Source organism: Euleptes europaea, chromosome 18 (genome assembly GCF_029931775.1).
Source record: "Euleptes europaea isolate rEulEur1 chromosome 18, rEulEur1.hap1, whole genome shotgun sequence".
Taxonomy (NCBI): Eukaryota; Metazoa; Chordata; class Lepidosauria; order Squamata; family Sphaerodactylidae; genus Euleptes; species Euleptes europaea.
The window spans coordinates 31,560,837-31,576,998 of NC_079329.1; positions in this window are offsets into that span (position 1 = coordinate 31,560,837).

Sequence of the window (16,162 nt, forward strand, 5' to 3'; positions counted from 1 at the left end):
CAATAAGATCTAACTGTCTGTGTCAGTAAAAACACAACCATTCTTTGGGGGGCAAGAAAACCTCCAGCTCCCTCGAAGCCGGCTGCTTCCCATGCAAAGGAGACCTTTCCATTCTGCTCTTACAGGAGTATCAGCAGGTCGATCAGCTGGCTCTGGATGACATACAGCAGGTGCAACCATTTGTGTGACTGTCCCCCGCTACTTCGAACAGTTTGCATCTAAGACAGTGGTTCCCAACCTTTTTTTCACCAGGGACCACTAGGACTTTTTTGTTCGGTGCAGGGACCCCAAGGTTCAAAATAAAAATTCCGACAATTTGAAAATAAACTTTAATCATAACTGTTAGTTAAACATTAAACTTAGAATAATATTTGAATATGTATTTTTACAATAGAGAACTTTTAATTGAAAATATTAATTTATTATGGGTTTATAACTTTGTTTCGCGGACCTTAATTTAGTTCTCGCGGACCCCTGGGGGTCCACGGACCCCCGGTTGGGAACCAGTGATCTAAGATATTGTGGTCTTTCTGTTATAGCTCCCTGGTCAGCTTTAGGCAGATTCTTGAATGATTTCAAAAGTTCAGTTTCGATTGAATTGTCCAGGGACAGAAGTAGCTTCGAAGATTTGACAAGATTGGCCTAGCATGGGCTATCAGGGCAAATAAATAAACAAATAAATGAATTAATACATTTCCATAAAGGGGAAAATTAGCTTTCATTTTTTAAAATATCACTCCAAGAGAGCCAGTGTGGTGTAGTGGTTAAGAGCGGTGGTTTGGACTCTGATCTGGAGGACCGGGTTTGGTTCCCCACTCCTCCACAGGAGCGGCGGACGCTAATCCAGTGAACTGGATTTGTTTCCCCACTCCTACATATGAAGCCAGATGGGTGACCTTGGGCTAGTCACACTCTCTCCGCCCCACCTACCTCACCGGGTGTCTGTTGTGGGGAGGGGAAGGGAAGGTGATTGTAAGCCGGTTTGAGTCTCCCTTAAGTAGAGAAAGTCGGCATATAAAAACCAACTCTTCTTCTTATAACTTTTCTTTTGTAAGGCAATATTTTTCTTTATTTTATAAAGACCACCTTTTAAAAACTGTTTCCCCCCCCCCTTTTCGTCTGATTGTTCCTCGTGCAAACCTCCTGGCTTCATCGTCCCAGCACATGCTGGGCAGGATAGCAGGATGAGGAACGCACTCACCCGCCTGCCCGCCCACACATAAACCCCTCTTTTCCGTTCACACGCCTCCAGAGCTCCTGCCAACTTCCTGTCTTACTTCTAAGTCTTTCTGTCCTGGACAGTACATGGAACTTGGCTCTGTTTAGGGGACGGGTTCAAATTCCACCTCCACAAATAGCTTCCATGACTTTTTTTTTTGCCGTCAAGTCACAGCTCCAGCTGACTTCTGGAGACCCTGTAGGGTTTGCAAGACAAGAGACATTCAGCGGTGGTTTGCCGCTGCCTGCTTCCGCGTCACCACCCTAGTATTCCTTGGAGGTCTCCCATCCAAATACTAGCCTGGGTTGACCCTGCTTAGCTTCTGAGATCTGAGTTCAGACTAGCCTAGGGCTATTCAGGTCAGGGCATGACTGCTTTTACCAGGGTACTATTGTTCAGCCTTGGTTCCTCAGTTCTGGAGAGGGTAACAACTTCACTTATTTTTTTAAATGAAATAAAGGCTCACAGCTTTTTTGCTCTGCCTCGGCTTCCAAACTGGAGCAGCATCCGCCCACTTTGCACGTTTCCCCCTGCTTTGCCCCGATCTTTCCTAAACCTGGTATGATATGATCTTTCCATACAGGTCACAGTCCAAACATGTTTGCATGCTGTGTGGATGTGAAGGGATGCATTGACGAACGTCTTGCCTATATCTACGCTATTTTCCTTGGGGCAGCTGTCCGCTCCCCCCACCCCGTGGCAACCATTTCCCTGTGCCCCCAGAAGGATTTTGTCTGCTTAAAAAAATCAGTATCCAGTGGTGCAGAGGGGAAATAGCGGCCACAGGAGGGCTGATGTTGCCCTGTGTGGTTGAAGCCAAAGACTGTGGTTATTAATAATGCTTCCACTGTTTCAAAGCCAACTTAGTTTTATCCGCTGAAATTTGATGGGCTCGTGTGGTAAGAGAAGAATCCCAAATTTGTAAGCTCCTGGAATCATTCATTCGGCACTTTATATATCTCTGAAGTATTTCTGCGCTGGCATTTGGATGGACACGTGATCGTTTTAAGGAACCGTGTGATGTTGTGGGCTTGGACCCAGAGGTGTCCATACATCCAGGGTTTTGCGTTTACTGCAAGGCCAAGAAAATGCAGAAAAAACACAGTGTGTGATATTGGGCATAGGATCTAGCATTCTGAGACTCTCAACTTTCGTTAAACATGAGAGATCAGATTTTAGCCCAAAACGGTGAATCTCAGAAACCAAAGGAGTGACCGAACAGCGTATCTGGTGATAGATTTCAGCACCTTGTCAAGCTCTTTGACCTTCTCATAGAATCATAGAGTTGGAAGGGACCACCAGGGTCATCTAGTCCAACTCTCTGCACAATGCAGGAAATTCACAACTACCTCCCCCCTCCACGCCTCCAGTGACCCCCTACTCCATGCCCAGAAGATGTCCAAGATGCCCTCCCTCTCATCATCTGCCTAAGGTAATAGAATCATCATTGCTGACAGGTGGCCATCCAGCCTCTGCTTAAAAACCTCCAGGGGAGGAGAGCTCACCACCTCCCGAGGAAGCCTGTTTCACTGAGGAATGGCTCTATGGCTCTAACTGTTAGAAAATTCTTCCTACATCATGTATTGCTGATGTAGAATATTTAATTATACAAAGCTAAAAAGCCTTGCCAGAGTGCTTAACTTGCATAATTTAAACAGGCTACAGAATTCAGCTTTTTGTGGTGCAGAATTTTGACTTGTTTAGCACAGAATGCCTTTGTGATACAGCAATCTGTGTTCCCTGCTTATGCCGGTATCGGGATATAGGTTCCTATGTAGTTTTGTACGGGTTTAAGCCTTCTTTGAATATAGCTGGAGGGGAAGATTTAATGTATTAATATTAATTAGTTCTATAAATATTCATACCTCACCTTTCCCTTGTGGCTCAAGGCAGCTTACAATTTCAAAAATTAAAAACAGAACACATAGTTAAATTGTGGAACTCCCTGTCCCAGGATGTGGTGATGGCTGCCAACTTGGAAGGCTTTAAGAGGGGAGTGGACATGTTCATGAAGGAGAGGGCTATCCATGCCGGCTAGTCAAAATTTATACTAGTCATGATGCGTACCTATATCAGAGAAGCATGCCTATTATTTTGGGTGCAGTGGAACACAGGCAGGATGGTGCTGCTGCAGTCGTCTTGTTAGTGGCTTCCTAGAGGCACCTGGTTGGTCACTGTGTGAGCAGACTGCTGGACTTGATGGACCTTGGTCTGATCCAGAAGGGCTTTTCTTATTTTCTTATGTTTTTACACACGTACAAAATACAATAAAATCCTATCAACCCTTCATCCCACCTCAAGAAAATGCATACAGCTTAAACCCTTTTTAAAACCCTGGCAAATAAAACAGATTTACAGTGTTTCCTAAAAACTCTGGCTTCCAGGGAAGTGCATTCTAAACGTTTTTGGGCCAGCCACTGAAACCGACTCTCTGAGCACTAGATCCTAACTCCTATCACTTATTTCACTGATATCACACCCTACTTCCTAGGAGTTTGGAGATATATATATATTTCCACATTTCGTCTTCACAACAACCCGGCGAGGTCGATTAGGGTTCACAAGAACCCTGTGAGGTAGACTTGGACTAGCAGGGACCTGGATTCAAATCCTGGCTCAGCCAAGAAGCCCTCTGGGTGGCTTTGGGCCCAGTGGGCTTCTTGACTGAGACAGGATTTGAATCCAGGCCTCCACTTGGCCAAGTCCAACACTCTATTCACTATACCACACTGGATTTTAAGGCCTTCTTACATTAAAACCAGCACTTTGAGCTGATATTGGAAGACACTGAGATTCTAGTTTAGTGTCTTCCTGATGACCCTTTAGTATTGTGGGTTCCTGAGTTATTAGAAGAGTCTTATTCCAACCTCCTCTCGCTCAATGTTTTCTTATATGTGCATTTGAAAAGTTATGGGTTTTCTTCAACTTCTACCAGCCAGGTCACAAGTATTTACACTTGTAAATATAAATGTCCTTAATATTGTCAAAGGCTTTCACGGTCAGAGTTCATTGGTTCTTGTAGGTTATCCGGGCTGTGTGACCGTGGTCTTGGTATTTTCTTTCCTGACGTTTCGCCAGCAACTGTGGCAGGCATCTTCAGAGTAGTAACACAGTGTTACTCCTCTGAAGATGCCTGCCACAGTTGCTGGCGAAACGTCAGGAAAGAAAATTCCAAGACCACGGTTACACAGCCCGGATAACCTACAAGAACCAATGTCCTTAATATTGTCGAAGGCTTTCACGGTCAGAGTTCATTGGTTCTTGGAGGCTATCCGGGCTGTGTGACCGTGGTCTTGGTATTTTCTTTCCTGACGTTTCGCCAGCAGCTGTGGCAGGCATCTTCAGTGTCAAGAGACACTGTCCTTCAGTGTGACTCCTCTGAAGATGCCTGCCACAGCTGCTGGCGAAACGTCAGGAAAGAAAATGCCAAGACCACGGCCACCCAGCCCGGATAACCTACAAGAACCAATAAATGTCCTTGTTTTCTTCTTGGCTGAGAATAGTTTCAACCTGCCAGCTTAAAAAAAACAGTTCTCTCCTTGCAATAGCTATTTAGGAATCCCAAATGCTTGCACGTGAATTACGTTTGCTGGATTAGGACACAGATCTCTCAGGTGTGCCATTCCGGCAACTGGAAGCACCACATTCCATTCATCCCCACAACATCAGCATAGAGCAGGCGCTCCCTTTCCAATATCCCCTGTGCACACCGCAGTTTCCCCAGGCTCTTTCCCCGGGTGCAAGAGAGGCTCCGGAACACCACCCATCCAGTGCAACTCTTCCCCCGCGTCCGTGCCGTGCGCAAGCCGGAGGCGGCAGGCACCGCTTCAGGGTGATGGGGGCAGGAGAGCCGGTTGTTCCAGATCCAGCCATGACCTTCCCTAGCTGAGGCCGTTGCAGTGCACTTTGGGATCTGGCTTCACCTGCTGTTGAACTGTTTGTTGGTCGGATTGTGTGTCTTTGGCGCTGGGGGCAAGTTCGCGGTGTGGTTTTCACTGCCACACAGCTGGGGATTGCAGACCAAGGTCTTCAATGTGCAGAAACGTCCCCGCGCTTCGAAGAAGAGGCAGTTTCTGTCCATACATCCCATTGCTTAAATCTCTCTTTCCCCAGTCCCTCAGCCAGGGTGGTATAGTGCTTAAGAGTGGTGGATTCCAATCTGGAGAACCGGGTTGGTTCCCCCTCTCCTACTCATGAAGCCTGCTGGGTGACCTTGGGCTAGTCACAGTTCTCTCCGAACTCTCTCTGCACAGGGGCTTATTTTTGAGTTTTGAGAATTTGGATGGGGGAAATGTGCATCTAGACAGCGGCAAATCCAAGGCAAAACCTCCCTTGCATAATGGCCAAAGTGTCTGTTGTGGTGAGAGGAAAGGAAGGCGATTGTAAGCCAGTTTGATTCTCCTTAAAAGGTAGAGAAAGTCGGCATATAAAAACCAACTCTTCTTCCTCTTCCTCTTCCTCTCCTTCTTCCTCTCCATCCTTTACTCCATTTTATTCATTCACAAGAGAGACCAAATCAGAATTATCTACCCATCAGCCCCCAATGAACCTACACTGGATAGCCTACCTGTACAGTGAAGTGCCCTCGCCCCACTCCCCCAATGATCAGCTTCTTTTGGATATGAGATCAGAGGTCATATGCTGTCTTCTAAATACCAGTGTGAGAATGTAGTGGTTAGATTGTTGGAATAGGATTGGGGGGACCCAGGTTCGAATCCCCTCTCTGCCATGGAAGCTTAATGAAAGAACCTTGGGCCAGTCACACACTCTCAGCCTAACCTACCTCACAGGGTTGTTTGGAGAATAAAATGGAGGAAAGGAGAACAGTGTAAGCTGCTTTGCATTCCCACTGAGGAGAAAGGTGGGGTATAAATCAAGTAAGTAAGTAAACAAATCGGGGCCTTATTTACACAGATCCATGCACTGCAGAAGTGCAGGCAAACAGACACTCCTACAGCAAGTAGCAGATAATAATTTGTGTCGCCTTTACAAAGCTGAGCTTCCCAGTTAAACTAATCCCAGCAGGAAAAAAATCAGTTTATCTGCTCCTTTCCATTTTGGTAGATTCCAGCAACAACTTGTGATAGACTGTCTCTCTTTCACACATAGATTCCTCTGTAGGGCTCTAGTCACAAACCCACCCTGGAGGTGGACTGTAAACTCAATTACTATCTGCAGTTATTACAGAACATTAACATTCTTTCATCCCTGACCACTCATTCAGAATTATCCAGCCAGTCATATTCAAAACAACTAGTTTATCCTGTAAGTTTGTCCATTATAATTCCCAATTAGCAAATAAGGAACTCAGGTGAGGCTAAGAGTTATTTGCCCATGGCCATCAGAGGAGATGGCTGGAGAAGGATTTGAAACCAGGGCCCCAATTTGGAAAAGACACATGATGCTGTGTCTATAAAGAAAAGAATTCCACATGCATGCATGTGGAATGCAGGCACAGCTCAATGAACTTATGCACAGAGCTATGCATGATTTCCTCAACTCCAGCTAGTATTTGCATAGGAAACCTCCAAGGAGTACCAAGGTAGTGACGTGAAGGCAGGCAATGGCAAACCACCTCTGAACGTCTCTTGCCTTGAAAACCCTGCGGGGTTGCCATAAGTCAGCTGTGACTTGACAGCAAAACCAATATATGCATGATTTACTCCATTGCTAATGGTAACCATTTTCCCCCACCCCCATGTAGTAGGTTCTCCATATCCCATGCAGCAGAGTTGCATGTGGAAAAATGTTTTTGTGCATGGATTTGCTGGCTTGGACATACTCTCAGATTCCATTGTATCCTTCCATCGGCTAGATGCATGTACGCATGCATCCTCACAAATCTCTCTATGCTCAATAGGGTGTAACCCAATACAAACCCCCGAAGGCAACTGACTGGTGGATTCTCTGTTTCATTGTGTGCAGAATCCTACCGGCCTGTGGAACTCACTGCCAGAGGATGTGGCATTGGAGGGTGGGAAAGACGTCTATCATTGGAGGTGGGGGGGAAAGACATAAACATGTATGGAATGCAGAGAGCAGCAGCAGGAGTTGTTTTAGTCAACATGTTGAAGACATACATCCTCTTGCTGGGAGGGTGTCCCCAAACCACAGCCAACTGGAAGGCAATGATAAGGGAATGGCTCGCCCCATTATCACCTGGCTTCCTGTATTCTTTGGGACAAATTGATCTGACTCAGCAAGGCCCTGTTTACGTGCCTACAGGTTTTCAGTGAGTCAGCAAACGCTGGATCAGGCTCATACCAGCTCATTGTGACCCGGCCCTTAAGCTCCCACACCTTAATGGTTTATTTATTATTTCTACACAGCATCCCTGAAGCCAACGGGACACTCCTGGATCACGTTTAGTGGATTGCCCAGCAGTCCTTGGTTTTCAAAAACTGGTTACTTGTGATGGAGGATAAACACAAAATATATTGTGTTGAGTCTGCTGGTTTATAAAGATGAAGAGTTTGTATAAGCTTTCTCGGTAAGGTTGCCAACTCTGGGCTGGGAAATACTCGGCAACTTTAGAGATGGACCCTGAGGAGGGGAGGGTTTGGGGAAGGGAGGGACCTCGGCATGATATAATGCCATAGAGTCCACCCATCCAAAGCAGCCATTTTCTCCAGGGGAACTGACCTCTGTAGTCTGGGGATCGGTTGTAATACCAGGAGATCTCCAGGCGGCACATGGAAGTTGACAACCCTATTTCTTGGTCAGGCCTGAACCTGAATGTGAAGCTCTGAAAGGTTACAACCCTTATAAACAACCATCGGTGGTCCGTTTTGACGAGTAAAATCTTCTGTGCCAGGGGAAACCTGCCAGGTGCCCCTGGGTTGCATTGGTGTGACAGATGCCTCATTCAAGAACAACTTGAATTTCTTTATTTATTTGGTGCATTTTCATCCCATCTTTGCTCCGAAGAGCTCTGGGAGGCATATGTTATTCTTCTCCATGTTGTCCTCACAATGACAATCCTGAGAGAGTCACCCAGTGAACTTCCATGGCAGACTGGAGATTCAAACCTGGCTCTCCTAATCCAACACTCTTAACCATCACACCATGTTGATAATACAAATACAATTTAAAAGTACAACCAATTCAGAAAGATTACTGAAGGAGAACTGCTTTTTAAAAAAATGTGTAACTTTAATGAAACCATTGTGTAATTCTCCACCACAGTAAGAACGACCGCTCACATTAACATCTAAGCAATTTAATACACTTTAGCTGCAGCAAAAATAGACCCTGAGATGAGGCTGAGAGAGAATGAATGGCCCAAGATCATCCAGAAGGTTCTGGGGATTGAACCTGGTTCTTCCAGACCCCAGTCTGACACTTTAACTATTACACTACTGTATCAGTAATCCAACTCCACACCCCACATGTGTGTGTGTGTGTGTGTGTAAAGTGCAGTCAAGTCACAGCCAACTTATGGCGACCCCTTTTTGGGGGTTTTTCATGGCAAGAGACTAACAGAGGTGGTTTTGCCAGTGCTTTCCTCTGCACAGCAACCCTGGTATGCCTTGGTGGTCTCCCATCCAAATACTAACCAGGACTGACCCTGCTTAGCTTCTGAGATCTGACGAGATCTCAGGTCAGGGCCCACACCCCACATAGAGGCTAGCAATTTGTTTTCACTTGGGATGCTAGGGATTGAACCTGGGACCTTCTGTATGCAAAGCAGATGATGTACCACTAAGCCATGGCCCTTCCCCGCCTATTGTTTACATTGCTTGTTGTCCATTGGGTCTGGTTGAAGTGGGCTATTAGTCCATCCTCTGGAGAGTTAAAAAGCAAGGTATGTTGGTGGATATCTAAGACTGGAACATCTGGCCCTAGGGTTGCCAACTTCCAGGTGGTGGCTGGAGATCTCCCGCTATTACGTAGGGTTGCCAACCTCCACGTACTAGCTGGAGATCTCCTGCTATTACAACCAATTTCCAGCTGATAAAGAGTTCACCTGGAGAAAATGGCCACTTTGGCAATTGGACCCTATGGTATTGAAGTCTCTCCCCTCTCGAAGCCTCTCCCTCCTCAGTCTCTGCCCCAAAAATCTCCAGGTATTTCCCAACCCGGAGCTGGCAACCCTGTCTGGCCCTGATAGTTTATTTGGTATGCCCCCTTAATGATCAAATTTATTTGCTTTCATATTCCACAGAGACAGACCTCAGGAAAGAGCAGTGGCATAGTCAACAGGAGCGGGAAGGGAGCCCTCTTTTCTGCGTTTGACAGTAGGAAAACATTCAGCAATAGTCCTACACATCTGTAGTGACTAAAGGCTACAACACCTATTCCAGGGCCTTTGCTCACACAGGTAACCAGCCCAAGGGCTTTCGTGTTCTATTTGCAGAACCTTTTCTTGGTAGAATTTAGGCAGCATGATCTGTTTCAACACCTCCCCAGACACTCTCAACGCAGGAAGCCACCGTAGCAAACCCTGGACCCTCCTAAAACAGGCTACCCCTAACATGACCTTTGCCATTCATTGAAGCCTTCAAGCTATCATGCATTTCTGCCTGACGCTCCTGGAACTGGAGTTTGTGGCTGGTCTTCTAGAAGACAGTCTCCTCCACAAGCTGCCAGGACCAGTAGTGTTGTACAGTAGGGGAAGTCACATTTGATCAGTCCCGGAAGGTCCTCTGCTACTCCTGACTATCAGCTGGGCTAAACGCCGTGCCGGGTTTGATTCCCCACTCCTCCACATGAGTGGCGGATGCTAATCTGGTGAACTGGATTTGTTTCCCCACTCCTACACATGAAGCCAGCTTGGGCAAGTCACATTCTCTCAGCCCACCTACCTCACAGGGTGTCTGTTGTGGGGAGGGGAAGGTGATTGTAAGCCGGTTTGAGTCTCCCTTAAGTGGTAGAGAAATTCGGCATATAAAAACTAACTCTTCTTCTTCTTCTTCTTCTTCTTCTTCTTCTTCTTCTTCTTCTTCTTCTTCTTCTTCTTCTTCTTCTTCCACAGTTTTGGAAAATCTGTCTGGCAGGCATTCATGTCATTTGTTGCCAAACCAAACAGATCTGGTGATTGGGACATGTTTGATCACTGCATTATGTTTGGCCGTCGAACACATTCACCACGAAATCCTTAGAGGCAATAAGCACACTTGCTGAAACCCTACAATCTAAGGGCTAAACTAAATTATACATCTGCCATGAATTGGGTTGGGGTCGCCCAACCCGTCTTAGAGACAAACGTGGCTTTGGGGAACTAACATTCCCCAAGCATGCGGGGGCCTTAACTCTTGCCTTAGCAGAAGCAGAAGAAGAATTGATTTTTACATGCTGACTTTCTCTACCGCTTAAGGGAGACTCAAACTGGCTTACAATCACCTTTCCCTCCCCACAATAGACACCCTGTGAGGTAGGTGAGGCTGAGAGAGCTCTAAGAGAGCTGTGACTAGCCCAAGGTCACCCAGCTAGCTTCATGTGTGGGAGTGGGGAAAGAAATCCAGTTCGCCAGATTAGCGTCCGCCGCTCATGTGGAGGAGCGGGGAATCAAACCCGGTTCTCCAGATCAGAGTCCACCTCTCCAAATCACCACTCTTAACCACTACACCATGCTGGCTCTCTAGAAGAGTTGGTTTTTATATGCCGACCTTCTCTACCACTTAAGGCAGAATCAAACCGGCTTACAATCACCTTCCCCTCCCCACAACAGACACCCTGTGAGGTAGGTGGGGCTGAGAGAGCTCAAAGAGAACTTTGACTAGCCCAAAGTCACCCAGCAGGCTTCATGTGTAGAAGTGGGGAAACCAACCCGGTGAAGTCCGCCACTCACGTGGAGGAGTGGGGAATCAAACCCAGTTCTCCAGATTAGAGTCCACAGCTCCAAACCACTGCTCGTAACCACTCCACCACGCAATGGACTTAGGCTGTGTTCAATTTGTGCTCAGGGTGAAACTAGATTTTATGTGGGAACTAGACAGTATGAGGGAAACGTGAATTTGGGAGCATCCTATTTCCCTCGTCATATTAATGTGGACACGAGGTGAGCCTTTGCAGGACAGTCTGTGGACCGGAGGGGGTTCTGAATGTGCCTGCCCAGGTGGAAGACTATGAAACCAGAATTAATCTTGGCTGTGGGAAAATCGACACGTGGTGGGTGTATTTGCAGGTGCGGGAAGGGCAAAGCACTTCGTCCTCTCGCCTACCAGCTGTCTCCTCTAAGTGCCCTCCACACATATTTGAGAGTTGAGAGTTGAGAATATGTATTTTGCTGCATCAAGCCCGGTCAGGTTGTGGGGTGAACCTTCAAAGAAGGGAATTTAACTGAACATAATGCACAGGGATCTTTGCAAATGGGCCCTTTAGTTGATACCTCCGTCATATTGGGAAAATGTCCTTACAAGGATATAATGAAACCATGGCTTCGTGAACTACCTGGGCCTTGACATGTGCTGTGAACGCATTGGGTTAGCGGCATAATATATGTGGCTCTTTCCAAAACAGGTTGCAGCCTCTGGCATATTTTCAAGGTTTTTTAAATCATCCCAAGAGCTCGTGTGCTGCCTCAGATTGTAAAGTGGGAAATCCTTGGTTCAAATCTCACTCACCTCAGCCACAAGTTCACAAAGTGGCCTCAAGCAAGCCATTCCTTTTTAAAGCCTCAGCTCTTCAGAAGCCTGCCTTAGAGGGTTGTTGTAATGATTAATGAGCGCGAACGATGGGAAGCGCTAGGTGGAATGTTTGAAATGTGTTATATAAATAGTATTATAATTACGCATCGTCCTTCGGAAAACAGGTGTGAATATGTGCTTCCTTTCCCATGTCACACTTTCCAAGCAGCTGCTGTTAGAAACACCTTTTAAGGAGCGTATGTGATCTTAAATCCAAATCATCCGGTTTTACTGGTTAGTGTTTAAACCCACGGCATGAAGAAATCAGGAAGCCGGTGGCCGAAATGGCAGGCGTTATTGTGAGCTGAAGCCACCACGGATGCAGCTGTAATCTGCCACACACAATTGATGACTTGTTCCTCAGACACCGGGCTTCTCTTACTCAGCAACTGCTCCACACTGTCCCGTTGAGGTGAGCAACAACCCTCAAGGAAGAGCTGTTTGCACGACGTGACCTAAATATGAGTTGCAAAGTTGCTACACCTGGCACATGGGACATTAGGGAACTCAGGGACTGGACATGCGGACATAACCATAGCGCACTAGAGGTTATACAATAGGTATCACCGCAACCCATTAAGCTGTGGAATATACGGTGGTGCAATTGAACCGTGGGAAAGAAAGGAAGACAGGAAGAGGGAGCAAACAGGGAGAAAGAAAAATCTGGAGACACACATTAGAAGGGCGTGGGACAGAGTGAAACATCAATATGCAACTCAGAGGTAAAAATAAAGGTAAAGTGCTTACACTTTGCATTTTATCTACATTTTTTTACTTGTGTGTTGGTATAGAACTGCTTTTTATCCTTCCTAAATTGCGTAGTGACTAGATTAGAATCCGGGAGACCCACGTTCGAATCCCCACTCTGCCACGGAAGCTTGCTGGGTGGCCATGGGCCAGTCACACACTCTCAGCCCAACCTCCCTCACAGGTTTGTTGTGAGGATAAATTGGAGGAGAGGGGAATGATGGGTCCCCGTTGGGGAGAAAGGCAGGGTGGAACTGCAGTATTAAAATATTTTAAAGAATAAGCAAACAGATAAATAAATGACAATATTCTGCACCCAGACTTGTTCTTACCATGAGGCAATCACCCCACGTAGCATATTTTAAGCACCATTAAAGATGGCAGAGGAGGTGACAGATATCTTACCTGTGGGGCACAATCTATTGGGAAGTCCTCTCCCACATCAGTTCCCTGGCGTGTGTGCAATTGCCATTCATTTCAATGGGGCTTATGTGGAAGAATTTCTTTGAGGTTTATGCCCCACGTTTGCTGGTGATTATTACGTTTTCTGCCTCCGACTGTCCCCAGGTCTTTGCAGGTGTGTGTATTTAATTGAGGATGAAACCACTTTTAGATGAAGGCACACCTTGGAACGCTCCCTCTGAGGTCAGTCTGGCATCAGTGAGGAGGTACAGGAAGACAAGAAATGAGCCAGAAAGTGGCAGAAGGAGCAACCAAAATTATCAGGGGACTAGAGCAACTGCCCTATGAGGAGCGGTTAAAACATTTAGGGCTGTTTAGCTTGGAAAGAAGGTGGTTAAGGGGAGACATGATAGAGGTCTATAAAATTATGCATTCTATGGAGTGGACAGGGAGAAGCTTTTCTCCCTCTCTCATAATACTAGAACACGGGGTCATCTGCTGAAGCTGGAGGGTGAGAGATTCAAAACAGATAAAAGGAAGTAGTTCTTCACACCAGGCATAGTTAAATTGTAGAACTCCCTGCCCCAGGATGTGGTGATGGTTGCCAACTTGGAAGGCTTTAAGAGGGGAGTGGACATGTTCGTGGAGGAGATGGCTAGCCATGGCTGCTAGTCAATATGGATACTAGTAATGATGCATATCTATTCTCTCCATTATCCGAGGAGCATGCCTATTATATTAGGTGCTATGGAACACAGGCAGGATAATGCTGCTGCAGTCATCTTGTTTGTGGGCTTCCTAGAAGCACCTAGGTGGCCACTGTGTGAGCAGACTGCTGGACTTGATGTACCTTGGTCTGATCCAGCATGGCCTTCCCTATGTTGGTTGTGGAGATCTACCTGATCAGACTCTAACCTTTTCTTCCTCTACAGCTAAAAACACAATAAGGAATGTGGTTGGGGATGTCCCCGGAACTGTTAAGCGGAATAAAATGGAAACCCATTGGTGCCTCTTCAGTAGGTATTTCTATGAAGTCCTAGGAGGCACACTTGTTTTTTTTTGGGGGGGGGGGAGGGAAGGGGAATCTCATAGAACAATCCAACTACAGTTAAATGCCTTTGACTTCTTTGAATTCAAGGAGTGCCTGACATGCTTTTTAAAATCTCTTCCCATAGAAATTAATAGAACTTTAAAGCACTGATCTAGGCTGGGTTGTGTCCTTTTGTTTTAAGAGAAGAAGTGGATGTGAGGGGCAGGGGACGCAGCTGAAACTGTAATTAGTAATTTCTGTGCCTGAGACAGACTCACAATTCTTTACCCCTCCAAGAAGAACCAACTCTGGGTCAATTAAGAATGACAGTGGATTTTGAAAGGTACTGCTGGATGTATTGCTCAGATAGACTGCTCCTGTTTAGAAGCAGTTCTGCAGTCTATTGCTCCCCAAAGTCTCAGATGACCCCCTTCACCAGCAATATGCATGGTTAACAGTGCCACGCTAAGCAACATACCCCCTTCTCAGGCCATTGACTTCAGTGGACTTAGAAGGGTACAACTCTGCTTAGGGTGGCACTGAAAACGTGCTGCAGGGATCAAGCCCGTGAGATGCTGTAATTATGTCATTCTGTTTGGCATGCTGCCCACACTAAGCCTTGGAGCGGAATTCTCATCCAGTGACCTGAAAACATGCTTAATTTATTGTGTTCTGAAAAATTATGTAACGCAGAGTGATGTTTAAACCGGTCAACACGGCACATGGATGTTTCTCCCCACAGCTGTTCCCCCCCCCCCAAACAAACAAACTCAATTTAATGTTTAAAAACATGTCACTGCTCAGATCTGGGAGTTGCTAAAAAGGAAAAAAAGAAGAACTTTAGCATGCAAAGCACTAGTGTTTGAGCTCAGGTTCTGCCCCGTTCTGGATTGTGATTTTGCTGCCGCAGGCAAACCAGCATATTAATCCAAAACAAATTGCTCTAGTCCCTGAAAGTTTATGCTGGAATTAAAAATCAACAAACATACTCTTCTAAGGCAATCCTAATACAGAGTTGTTTCAGTCTAAAGGTACTGAAATCAATGAATTTAGACTGGGGTAGTTCTGCCATTAGGACTGCAGATGCCTGGAATACTGTTTAATTTTGTTGCCGCAACGGACCAACACGGCTCTCTTCCTTGAGTTTTTAGACTGTGCAAAGCAGCTGTAGGAGAATCTGGGTTTCCGAAGGGTCTGGAGCGCACATTGGCTGCCCTGGGAAAAAAAAAAAACAGCGCTTGTTTTGCAAGGCATTTCATCTTTCCTCTCCCCCCCCTCCCTTTTTGCACGATCCTTTTGCCAAGCTCTAGATTGGCAGCCGGCTGCAGCTGAAAAGAGACCAGGTTCTTTCCACACATCACGTTAAAGCATCACGTTTTTCAGGGCGATGTTGTCTCTCTCTCCTCCCCACCCCCACCCCCGGTTTCTCAGTGTGTGTTTTTAAATCTCAAACCTCTTTTTATATATATATATAACGCAGAGTGATGTTTAAACCGGTCAACACGGCACATGGATGTTTCTCCCCACAGCTGTTCCCCCCCCCAAACAAACTCAATTTATGATATATATATCTTTTGTATTTTATTTTTTTTATTTTATTTTTTATTATTATTATTGTATTTGTTTTGTTTTATTATATATATGTATAACAAACTCAATTTATGATATATATATCTTTTGTATTTTCTTTTTTATTATTATTATTGTATTTGTTTTGTTTTATTATATATATGTATATATGTGTGTATATGTATACACACACACACACACACACATATACACACATATATACATATATGTATAACAAACTCAATTTATGATATATATATCTTTTGTATTTTCTTTTTTATTATTATTATTGTATTTGTTTTGTTTTAATATATATATGTATATATGTGTGTATATGTATATATACACACACACACATATATATATACACACATATATACATATATATAACAAAACAAAACAAATACAATAATAATAATAAAAAAGAAAATTAAAAAAAAGAAAATACAAAAGAGTATCTGTATATACTTATTCATACATTCATGGTTACAAAATTATCAAGTTCAAAAAGATACCCCCTCGACCCTCCACCCACCTTAAAAAGTGACCCATCACCCGACTTCCGAA